The 12,291-nt window shown below is 41.6% G+C and overlaps 1 long non-coding RNA gene across 3 annotated transcripts; it reads left to right on the forward strand.

Moving 5' to 3' along the window:
- Positions 1-3,537: 3,537 nt before the first annotated feature.
- On the forward strand, positions 3,538-8,929 carry LOC139045467 (uncharacterized). Of its 3 annotated transcripts, XR_011503800.1 has the most exons (4): positions 3,584-3,749; positions 3,993-4,126; positions 4,320-4,566; positions 8,612-8,929. It is a non-coding gene; the product is annotated as an uncharacterized lncRNA (long non-coding RNA). The 3 variants fall into 3 exon arrangements; XR_011503799.1 differs by lacking the exon at positions 8,612-8,929 and having other exon boundaries at positions 3,538-3,749; positions 4,325-4,976; XR_011503798.1 differs by lacking the exon at positions 8,612-8,929 and having other exon boundaries at positions 3,554-3,749; positions 4,320-4,976.
- Positions 8,930-12,291: the final 3,362 nt, after the last annotated feature.

Raw genomic sequence — 12,291 nt, forward strand, 5'->3', positions numbered from 1 at the left:
TCTTTTCAGCTTTAATGTCTTCTTAGCCATCAGCACCCATCCATCCACTGAAGGCTGCACCCCAAAAGAAGATAGGTCAATGGGACTCTCCTAACGACCCACATTATTCCAAGGGCTATCCTGAGTGTATCAAGACAAAAGGACAGTATTTCGGAAGGGACTACACTAGACTTTGAGGCCATAACCTCCGATAGCATATAAGGGCACATGCGTAATTGCTCTAAGATCAAACTAGAGTTTATGAATTGGATCCCAAGCCATGTAGAAGGACATCTGAGTTAAACTCAGCGTATGCTACCTTGTTAAATTCCCATAAGAAGCATATGAGACAGTAGGTATCATTCATCTTTGCTTTGCTGATGAGAAAACTGAGGCTCAGAGAAGTAAATCAAATTGATTGAAGTCTCACAGCTAGTAATATATTTTATTTAAAAAGTGGATTTTGTAGCACTGTCCTCTGAAAGACCTAGAAACAATGATAACCCCAATGGCAATGAGCACCTTGGATGTCCCTATAGCATTCCTCACTAAGAAAACTAGGCTTCCTTAGAGAAACATCCAATTCCAGGTATGGGGAAGGAAATGTACAAAATGAACTCAGAACATATTGTCATATTAGAAGCAAAAAAGTAGCAAAGACTCCCAGAGTTGTGTCAAAATGAGTTATTAGCCAACTTGAGAGCCAACCAAAGGCCAAAAAGATCCTCTCAAGTTGGCTATTAGAGTGTCAAAAAATAATCAGAGGGGGCTGAAACACGTTTAATATGTTGAAGCTCAGAGTTCATAATGATCTTTAAAAGTCCAGCTCACTGGTCACCTTTGGAAGATGCTAGGAAACCATTTTGTAGTTCGAAAAACTGGCAAATAAAAGGGAAAACGCATGCATTTATCCTTCTTTTCCTATAGGAACTGTACCTCAGGGCAACCAAATAGATGAAGAGAAGTTTCTCTTTACAGAAGTAGCCCAAACAATAACTGAAGAAGGAGTGATGGAGTTAGACCACCATTTTGCAAGCCCTAATGAAATAATGGATCTGGACCAATCTTCTACACCACTGACACCACACTCACACATGCAAACAACAGATACTGTGGGTCTCTGGATAAAGGTACACAACGCCACTCATGAAGTCTTCTTGCCAAAATGGAATCTGAATGGGATCAAGTCTCTAGATATGCATACTGATCATCAGAAACAAGGAGACAGAAGAACATGTTATGACCTCATGGGGATGCAGTTGGAAAGTCCAGACTGAGAACTTCATGGGGAAAATGATACAGTTTCTTCAACAAATAAATTTGCGTGTGTATGTGTGCATGCTTGCACACTTACCTCTTAAAGACACAATTTTTTTTTAATTTTGAGTTTTATTAAGAATTTTAAAATCTAAACATTTCATAGCAGATAGGAAGCCTACCCAGAAATGATGCCCCCCCCTGCATTTCCCACTTAAACACATCCATATATCGTGCTGTACACACACCCTGATGATGTGCGACTTGGCAACACAATGAGTGTCCTTTAGTTTTACTATTTGTAGAAAACAGCATTTAGATTTCAAAATTTATATTACAAAATTACCAGCAACAGTTTTAAGCATTTCAACAATGCTTATGAACTCCACTTTTTCTGATGTCTGGGATTTGCTTCAAAATAACATGAGTTGGGGGAAAGTGTTAGGGAAATAGATGAAAGAAGATTTGACCAAAATGTTAAGAATTGTGGAACCTGGTTTGTGGGTACATTAGGGTTCATATACACTTTTCCATATTTTTGACATTTTTCAGAATGAAAAGTTAACAACAATAACAACAAGAGCTAAGCATTTCCTGTAAGATAATGCCTTTAATTCTTAGGACCCGCAATCTCATGACAACAGTTCCTATTTCCTACCTTATACACTACTTCTCAGCAGTGCACACCTGTGTTTCTAGCCAAAGTGGATTATTCTTTGTCCCCCAATATGAGATGCAGGTTCCAGACTTTGAGTACATGCATTATATTATCCTGTTGCTGGAGACAGTCCTTCTGTCTTCACTCTAAGGATGTGATTCCTCAGTCTTTCTCTTTAATGCTTCCCATTTCATGATTCTCTCTCTTCTCTGAACATCAGTAACGTGTTAATACGTGTATCTCACCTTCAGCACTGGTGGTGTTAGTTACCTTTCTGTGAGCATTGTACATGACCTTCCTCTTACCAGGTTATAAAATGCCTGAGACCAAAAACCTTGTCTTGTGCTTGTTGGTTCACACAGGAGACTTAGCAGTATGGTCCACATTAGTAAGTGACTAACAAATATGGTTTACTTAAGTGGCTGTAATCACTCAATTAGAGGTAGAGCTTTGAAAAGAAAAAGATGATAATATCTGAAAGTTAGGAAAAAGAAAAGTTAGAAGTGAGGCGATCTGCCCAGAAGAGAGAGAAATTACCTGCTGGACAGCCTTCTGAATACTTTGAGTTTTGCATGGGAAGATTTTGTCCCATGACGTTAGCAGATTTCCCCCTAGACTCTAAGGAAAGTGTCATTTTGTGCACACACAAGGGACTTTTATTTTCTGCTTACAGCATTACACTCGTCCCTGCCCCAAATGCTCAGTTGCCAAAACACACCATCCGGCTGATACCCTTGAACCTCTCATCAAGTGGCCATTACTCAGTTCCTTTTATTAATCCTAAGTCCTTTGTAAAATGCATTTCCAATAGCCAAAGGAAAATAAAGATTATTTGAGAAACAGAAAGCCTGTCTCTGCCAATTACATGACTGGCGAGGATATTGTCCCTTTGTTCCCAATCCGTGTGTGTTTTTTTTAATGTAGTAAATATACATAACATAAAATTTACCATTTTAGCCATTTTTAAGTGAACAGCTCAATGATTCCATTGTTGTGCAACCATCACCATCATCCATCTACAGAACTTTTTCATCTTGCAAAACTGAAACTCTGTCCCCATTAAACAATAACTCCCCATTCACCACCCCGATCCTCTGGCAACCATCTTTGTACTTACTTTCTCTACAAATCTGATTCCTCCGGGGACCTCATCTAAGTGGAATCAGACAGCATTTGTCCTTTTGTATCCGGCTTATTACATTTCACTGAATGTCTTCAAGATTAATCCATGTTGTAGCTTGTGTCAGAATTTCACTCTTTTTAGGCTGGATAATATTCCATTGTATGAATATTCCACATCTTGTTTATCCATACATGCCCTGATGTTATTTGGTTGTTTCCACCTTTTGACTACTGTGGATAACGCTACTTTGAACATTGTTGTACAAACAGCTGCTCAGCCTCCTGCTTTCAATCCTTTTGGATGTGTGCTCAGCCCGATCCATGTTCGGAAGGCATTGTTTGCAGTTATACTTCTTAGGCATCCAAAATATTTCCCTTCTTCCCCCTCTTAATTTTAAAATAATTCTGGAAGATTTATCCTCAATTTCTAGCCTTTCGTAAGCCCCAAATAAAAGCAACAACTCTAACTGTCAGAAGATTGTCAGAGTTGTTTTGGCAGCGGGAGCTGGGTGGGTGGGGGTGGGCACTCAGCCATCTGATTCAGTCCTCGCAGCTACACCTGGGCTTGATTTGGAATAACAGATGCTTCGGTCTCCAGGCTTGAGGCTTTGGAATGACTGTTCAGGAAACGGCAGTGGGACAGGATGGAAACAGAGCCCAGGAATCTGAGCCTCCTGTCTCTAAGGGCTGGGTGTGACTTTGATTCACGGAGCCGGGCAGCCAGCAGCCACAGGTAAGGCTGTAGGGACAGACCGTGGTGACGAGCGTTGCTGGGGCCCTCAGTGAGTAATCAGCTCCACCCTGGCTGGAGTTTACCTGCTGTTAGAAAAGGGACCTCGTAATTCATTTTACTGTTCAGAACCATTGTGAGGAAAGATTAAATATTAAAAGAAATTCGAGCTCTGAAAACAAAAGGAATCATATAATTTCTAAGTAACCGTGTGAATCCTCCTTTATGCTTAATGCACTCTTTCAGAAAAAAAATAGAAGGCAGAAGAAGGAAAGAAAATTCACAGCCATTTCTGAGCAGGAAGTTCCTGGGTTCTCTTTCACTCTTGCTCTAGGACTGGTAGAAAACATGGATGACCTGATAAGAACCTTTCGTAAAAGGTAAGTCAGAGCCCCCAGATTACAACAATTTCCTGACGTGGTTTAAATAACTACTTAATTAAAAACTTCAGAAGATTCTGGAGGGATTCTCTTTACCACACTTTCCAGTAAGATGGAGAAAATCTGCTTTAGTTTCTTAGCGTCGATTTGGCCTAATACTTAAATCCATCACTAACTACTATTAATTTCTCAGTTCAGAAGGTAGAGGGAAAAAATCTGAATGAATCTCCGCAAATGAGGAGGTGCCATGGATGGGACAACGCTGACACGTCTCTACGACATCAAAAAGCATTCCAAGCATAAGGCAACCAAGAAGATTGGATAGAAAATCCAGATGCCACCTCTTTCAGATGGCTCCCATGTCATAAAGGGATGTGGCCAGGAGCAACACCTGCTGGGTCCAGGCTTTGCTTTGGAGTGTGGCCACAACTCTACTGGAGGTAGGAGTCTCCAACCTCTATTTATTTCAAGAAACGTCGTCTCCGGGGGTTGGCAGAAGAACCGGGCAGTCTCACAAGAGAATCATCTCAACAACGCAATTTCCTAGGCATTTGAAACTGTTTTTTCCAACAGTTTTAGTGGTTTTTAGGAGAACCAGTCCTAGTAGCTGAGATCAAGCCCTCATGATAGGGCCATTAAAAAAATCTAAAAGACAACATTTGTATTATAATCATTGATCTTGTTAAGAGACTAGAACTTAATGATTGCAACACTAAAAAGAAAGGATAATTATGAAACAAGATAGAGGTGCTAACTTTTACTACAATGGCAATCATTATAATATACACATGTATCAAATTAACCCACACCTTAAATTTACACAATATTATATGTCAAATATATTTCAATCAAACAACAAATAAATAAAATAAAACAATAAAAGAATCTAAAAGGGGGCCATCCCAGTGGCACAGCGGTTAAGTGCGCATGTTCCGCTTCGGCAGCCCAGGGTTGGCTGGTTCAGATCCTGGGTGCGGACATGGCACTGCTCGGCAAGCCATGTTGTGGCAGGCATCCCATCTATAAAGTAGAGGAAGATGGGCACGGATGTTAGCTCAGGGCCAGTCTTCCTCAGTAAAAAAGAGGAGGATTGGCAGCAGATGTTAGCTCAGGGCTAATCTTCCTCCAAAAAAAAAAAAAAGAATCTAAAACAGAATTGAATAATGGGAACCCTGTTGCTGAGGCTCCATTTAAAACAAAGTTTATTACTGTACAAACCTCCTCTGCGTTATATGGTGAATCGGGGATTGCTTTTATTAACACATACGTGAAAGCCGAATCTGCCCTGGTTGATTTTGCAACACATCAATGGAAAGAGGCCACGGTGAGATCGCTGTCACCCTGCGGGGAGGCACAGCCCCACTCTGGAGGTCACCCTCAAACCAGATTCAGGAAAAACAACAACAAAACACAGCAGTCCAGACACATAACATGCACACCTGGCAGGGAATTCGGAACTTGAGTTTGCTTTTGTGGAACCTAAGAGTTTCAGGGAAAAGTTAAATCTCATATGGAAACTATTTTCTGAGAGCAAACCTAGTGTTTACCCCTTTCTTTAAATGAACTTAGTTTGCTTCGAGTGAGTGCTGCCAATAACAAATACCGGAAAAGCCTTTATCTTAACTCTTGCATAATAGTTTTCTGCTTTTACATTTTTTAAAATGTAACTTGCAGTAAGAGTACAAAGAATTTCCATATATCTTTTGTCCTGATTCCCCAAATGTTAAGATTTTGCCACATTTGCTTTAACTTTCTCTACCTCTTGATTTTTTTCCCGAACCATTTAAGAGTAAGTTGCAGACATGATGCTCCTTAGCCAGATAGTTACTGTATATTTCCCAGAAGCAAGGACATTCTTTTACATAACCACAGAACTGCCAATGAAAATAATCCATAACCAATCTATAAAAGAAAATTTGGGTGACTTTATTCTGAGATAAAATCTGAGGACTATGGCCTGGGGCCTTCCTTCCCAAAGGAAGGAAAGGCACCAAAGAAGTGGAATGTACAGAGTGGTTATATACCCCTAAAGAGGATATTTCACATATGCTTGAAATGTCCCTTTTACAATAGCCGCAAGACTGCTCTGTCGGCACAGTGATTGGTGGACACAGCAGGTAGGTCTGCTGTCTTGGTGAACACAGCAGGGTGGCAGGTCTGTTGTCTCGAGCTGGGAGGTCAAAGGTGAGCACAGCAGTCAGTTCTTAGCCTAGGGAGAGACGCTTATCCTTAAGGAAATGCCAATGTGGGGGGAAGTTGCACGTTCATCTTAAGGGCATTTGTTCTTGCCTTTGGGACATAGCAAATGCTTAAGCAGATACAACGCATGCTCAATGGCCATGTCAGGCCCTTTTGGCAAAACAAAGTCAGGCCAAATTAGGCTGATACCAAATGGCTTCCTCATATACTCCAATATATCATATTACTTGCCATTTCTATTTGTCAGAACAAAGATAAAAGCAGGAAATTAGCATTGATACCATGCCATTATAATCTACAGACCTTATTCAGATTTTGCAAATTATCTTAATAATGTCTTTTATAGCAAAGGAAAAGTTTGAATCATGCGCCATATTCAGTTGTTCTATCTCTTGAGTCTCCTTTAATCTGGAACAGCTCCTGGGTCTCTCTTTGTCTTTTACAATATTACCTGTTTGATGACTACATGTCGCTATACTATAGAAGGTCCCTCCCTGTGGGTTTGTTGATGTTTCCTAATTATTCCACTCAGGTTATGCACTTTTGGCACAGATTTCATAGAAGTAATGTGTTCTTTTCAGGAGGCATATGATGTCGATACATAATAATTTTTAATAGAAAAACTGTATCTTGATATGTTCTTCTCTGTGAAAAAAACCCATGTGAATTCTAAAGCATCATCAGATTACTAATAATGTAGCACAATTCTGTGTTTACTTATCATTTTGCAGTAGTTGGAGAAGTAGAGATATGTCTTGCTCATGCTGACAACTTAGCACCCACAAAGTGCCTGCAAGCGGAGCTCGGGAACACCTGTTGAGTGGGTTATTCTGGAAGAAGAGAACACTCTCCCTTCATCTCCATGCTCCATCTTTACTCTGGTCCCGCTCTCTCTCCGTGGTCTTGGCTTCTCCCTCAGCTCAGACAGGGTCGGACCGCCCCCTTTGGCAGTAGCTCCCTCCCAGGCCATGGCACATGGCTCGCTCGTGAGCTGTGGGTGAAGGCTCTCAGAGTGGTGAATGCCACCTGCTCCGCTGGTTGAGGATGCTGGAGCGCTGAATAAGCAAAGGGTTAGGATACAACGTGCAAAGGCTTCTCTCCCTCTGCTAATTCTCTCACTTAGGCTCCTGCCGTAGCCTCTGTGGTAGAGGTGCTGGCAGACGACCAAACAAACAAACATGTCAGCAGTGGAATATTTATTCAGAAAGATATGACCGTCAATGTTTACCAGTTTCTTATTTCTTCATGGATACTCATTTGTGGTTGTGACTTCACATTCTATGCAAATAATTAGTATCATAGTGAACATTAGTCATGTTTTTTATCTCAAATCCTTCCACATTAGTTCTACCTTAAGTTTTAACATTACAAGTGATTATTATTATTGTATTATGCAGTCAATATTCCTTCGATTTGCCACAGAGACACATGAATATACACATCACCACATACATTTCAGACCTTCCATCTGGGATTACTTTCATTCTTTCTGAATATAGTTCTTTAATGAGCAACTAACTACGTTGGAGGCAAATTCTCTCAATTTGCATTTGTCTGGAAATATCTTTATTTTGCCTTCAGTCTTGAAAGACCTGAAATCTTCACCTTCAGTTCTAGCTGACAGTTATTTTCATCAGCGTGTTGAAGACATCAGACCCCCTCACCTCCCCGCCTCGCCCCCACCTTCTGGCTCTTATTGCTGCTGTGATGAGATTGGCTCTCAGCCTAATTGTCCATTTTTTTTGGAGATAGTCTTTCTTTTCTTTCTGGCTTATTTTAATGTCTTCTCTTTGTATTTGGTGTTCTTCAAGCATAAGTATGATACATCTGGGTGTGAGTTTCTGTTCATTTATTCTGTTTGCAATTTGTTGGGCTTCCTGATCAATGACTGGCGCTTTCCATCAGTTAGGGAAAATTGCCAGCCATTACTTCTTTGAATATTTCCTCTTCCTCCTTCTCCCTGTTGTCTCCTCCTGGAATCCCAAATGCATGTAAGTTTGATCTCATCCTATCCTTTATGTGTCTTAACTTCTTTTTTGCATTAAAAAAAAAATCTGTCTCTCTGCGATACATTCTAGATAATGTCCTCAAATGTATCTTCCAGTTGATTTTTTTCCTCTTCTGAGGTATCTAATCTGGTGTAAGGCTATCCATTAAGTTTGGTTTTTTGTTTTAAATTCAATTATTATACATTTTATTTATGAGAGTTTTGTTTAATTATTTTTCAAATAAGCTTATTCAACTTGTCTCTTGCTACTTGCTCACATTTTTGTGCTGAGTGTTCAGCACAAAGAAAGGAATACAAGAAAACCCACACCCTGAGAAAGCTCGGCGTGCAGCACGGGAGACGACCCGCAGGACACTAATCCCAGTATCGTGGGCACCGCAGCTGACAACACACAGCACACGGAGGCAGCGACACACCAAAGGCTTCTTGGAGAAGATGACAGCTACAAATTGCAAGTGAAATCACCAGTTGATCTGTATTTCTCTTTGGCAGTAGCATTCATATGGCACCAGCTGTTGCACAAACTAGATTTTTAAGAGAATTAAACAGAATTAACTCTGTGCTATGTGAAAAAAATGAATGTCTATTGACTTTGGAAAATCAACCAGCCTGTCACAGTCCGAATCTAGCAGTCTCTTTTTTAAGCCTATGCTCATTTTCTGTGCTAGATATCATCCATCTGCCCCTAGATTCATTCTCTACCTGGGAGACAAGTCATCTGGGTTTCCTTTTTTTAAGATTTTATTATTTTCCTTTTTCTCCCCAAAGCCCCCTAATCCATAGTTGTATATTTTCAGTTGTGGATACTTCTAGTTGTGGCATGTGGGACGCCACCTCAGCATGGCTTGATCAGCGGTGCCGTGTCCACGCCCAGGATCTGAACCGGCAAACACTGGGACGCCAAAGTGGAGCACGTGAACTTAACCACTCGGCCATGGGGCCAGCCCCTGGGTTTCCTTTTTAATCTTGCCCTCGGTTCCACCCAGGTGCTGAGAAGCACTGGAGGAGACAGGTGGGGTTTCTCCCTCCTGCGTGGCTGTGGTTCTGCAGTGGCTGCATCCTTCTGGGACAACAGGACAGCTGGGAGCCCCTTCCCATAGCTCTCTACCAACAACCTCAGGCTTGAAGGTGGTAGCAGGTTCCCTGGGGGCCTCAGCCTTCTGCTGGTTCCCCTAATCTTGTCTATTCTTTGTAAAATCATCCCTTCCTTCAAAAGTCTTTAAAAAATTCCAGCTGAGGGGCTGGCCCAGTGGCGTAGTGGTTAAGTTGGTGCATGCACTCTGCTTTGGCGGCCCAGGGTTTGCAGGTTTGGCTCCCAGGCATGGACCTACACACTGCTCATGAAGCCATGCCATGCTGTGGCAGTGTCCCACATATGAAATAGAGGAAGATCGGCACAGATGTTAGCTCAGGGACAATCTACCTCTCCTCCAAAAGAAAAAATTCCAGCTGAATGTGCCTTCTATCTCCTGTCAGGACCTTGCCTAAACCAAACCATTTTCCATAGAGCCTGGGCACAATAAAAAGGCAGTAACAACAATTATGGTGATCTATAAGATTTTGCAGCTGAAAGGAATTTGAAGAGAAAGAAGGCAACAGTATTGAGCTGGCACTCTGAGGCTTGGGTCCAAGGCCTAGCTCTGCCTGAGCACGACTCACCCCTTATCTCTGCTGCTCCACATTTTGCTACCAGCCACAAACACAGGTTCTTTACCGGCCACACAAGAGGGCCAAATGAAGACTGGAACACCAGGCTGATGGCAAGGAAAGGGTTTTTTGTGGGTTGTTTTTGAGGAAGATTAGCCCTGAGCTAACATCTGCTGCCAATCCTCCTCTCTTTGCTGAGGAAGACTGGCCCTGAGCTAACATCCGTGCCCATCCTCCTCTACTTTATATGTGGGATGCCTGCCACAGCACAGCTTGTCAAGCAGTGCCATGTCTGCACCCGGGATCCGAACCGGCCAAACACGGGCCGCTGAAGCGGAACGTGTGCACTTAACCACTGCGCCACCAGGCTGGCCCCTGGAAAGGGGTTTTATTTAGAAGTTTCTGCATATTAATCAAAGACTACATTCCACTATGAGAGGTTTTGAATCCTTTCTTTTCAGGGTGACCCCTGAGGTGGACTTATCTGAACCAGAAGCTCCCTAGAATGGCCATTACAATTCCAAATTATCTCAAAAGTTTCCTTATTTTCACTTGCTTAATTTTAGATCAGGAATTTCGGGGGGGTAGAAGTGGGGAAGCTCAGCAAGAGAGAAGAGAGGAACAGCAGATTTGGCTTTAGCTGCTGGCATGTTTAATTAATTATTTTCTTTTAAAGAGGCAGTAAAGTATTCCTGATTTCATTTCGAAGCCTCAAAAGATTAAAATAGGCTTCCCTTTGGTTAACTTTGTAGCTGTCTTTTTCGAATTGCATATGTAAATACACCAGTTTGGGTAAACTGAAATTGCCCCATTTTGCCCATTTTAAAGTGAGCTCTCCTTTAGCACATTTAATTAACACAGCCTCCCAAGGGGATTTATATGCTCTTACAACATCAGGCAGGGGAAACGTTCCCCAGCATCACGTAATGTTTATCCCCATAACATTATCTATAATGCAATCAGGCAAAAGAGATACAACCATTTTACATAGAGCCCATTTAAATATATTAATTTATGCAAACTTTATCTTAATTTTATCAACTCTTATACTTCTAATTATAATTTATATTAGGATTCCATTAACAAGTTTCAGTATTCCAGTGTTGTGTAGGGGAAGCGTTTCTAGCCAGATGTAACATCTATTTCCAAAAAAACATTTAGACAAAGTTGACATAACCTCTTTATTTGATGTTAGCTTAAACACGTTAATCTTTATAGTCTCATTAACCTGAACAGCCTAACTGTTGCCCCAAACAATTGCTGGTCAGGTTTCTCACTGTGATTTCTGCCTTCTGGCTTTTTAATGTTTTTCAAACTGGGGTGAAAAGAACAGGCCTGTCTGAGGTCCTTTAATGTTGGGGGGCCAATAGGGGTTCCCTTTAGCCCACCCACCCTCAGGCGGTGTTTTATAAAACCTCTGTTTTAACTTTATTCATGTCTGTTCTATGTATCCCACTTTCCTTTTAATAATTAGCTAAAGATTTCCACCCTGTTGGGACAAGTCTTGTGATTCTTTCCTTTTTGATTTCTCTCTCTTTTTTTAAAATAGTTGTCTTATTTAGCTTGTTCTTTTTATTATTCTTAAAAACTCCTTTAAAAATTTCCACCTTGTTGGGGCTGGCCCCGTGACCGAGTGGTTAAGTTCGCGCGCTCCGCTGCAGGCGGCCCAGTGTTTCGTCGGTTCGAATCCTGGGCGCGGACATGGCACTGCTCGTCGGACCACGCTGAGGCAGCGTCCCACATGCCACAACTAGAGGAACCCACAACGAAGAATACACAACTATGTACCGGGGGGGCTTTGGGGAGAAAAAGGAAAAAATAAAATCTTTAAAAAAAAAAAAAATTTCCACCTTGTTGAAAAGAGTCCCTTTATTTTTTCTCAGCTTCCCTTTATTCTTTTGTCAACTTTATGTTTTTGGTAGCATCTGTAAGACCATGAAAAGAAGCTGAGACCCCAAGTTTGATCAAGTTTTTTGTTTTTTGTTTTTTTTTTTAAGATTTTATTTTTTCCTTTTTCTCCCCAAAGCCCCCCCGGTACATAGTTGTGTATTCTTCGTTGTGGGTTCCTCTAGTTGTGGCATGTGGGACGCTGCCTCAGCATGGTCTGACGAGCAGTGCCATGTCCGCGCCCAGGATTCGAACCGACGAAACACTGGGCCGCCTGCAGCGGAGCGCGCGAACTTAACCACTTGGCCACGGGGCCAGCCCCTGATCAAGTTTTTAAGACTCGTCATTGTATTTTACCTTTAATTTGGTCTTTTCATAGGTACCCATAAAACAGCTGTTTATCTCTCTCAAAATTTTCCAACTT

The sequence above is a fragment of the Equus asinus genome, chromosome 6 (genome assembly GCF_041296235.1).
Source record: "Equus asinus isolate D_3611 breed Donkey chromosome 6, EquAss-T2T_v2, whole genome shotgun sequence".
NCBI classification, from domain to species: Eukaryota; Metazoa; Chordata; class Mammalia; order Perissodactyla; family Equidae; genus Equus; species Equus asinus.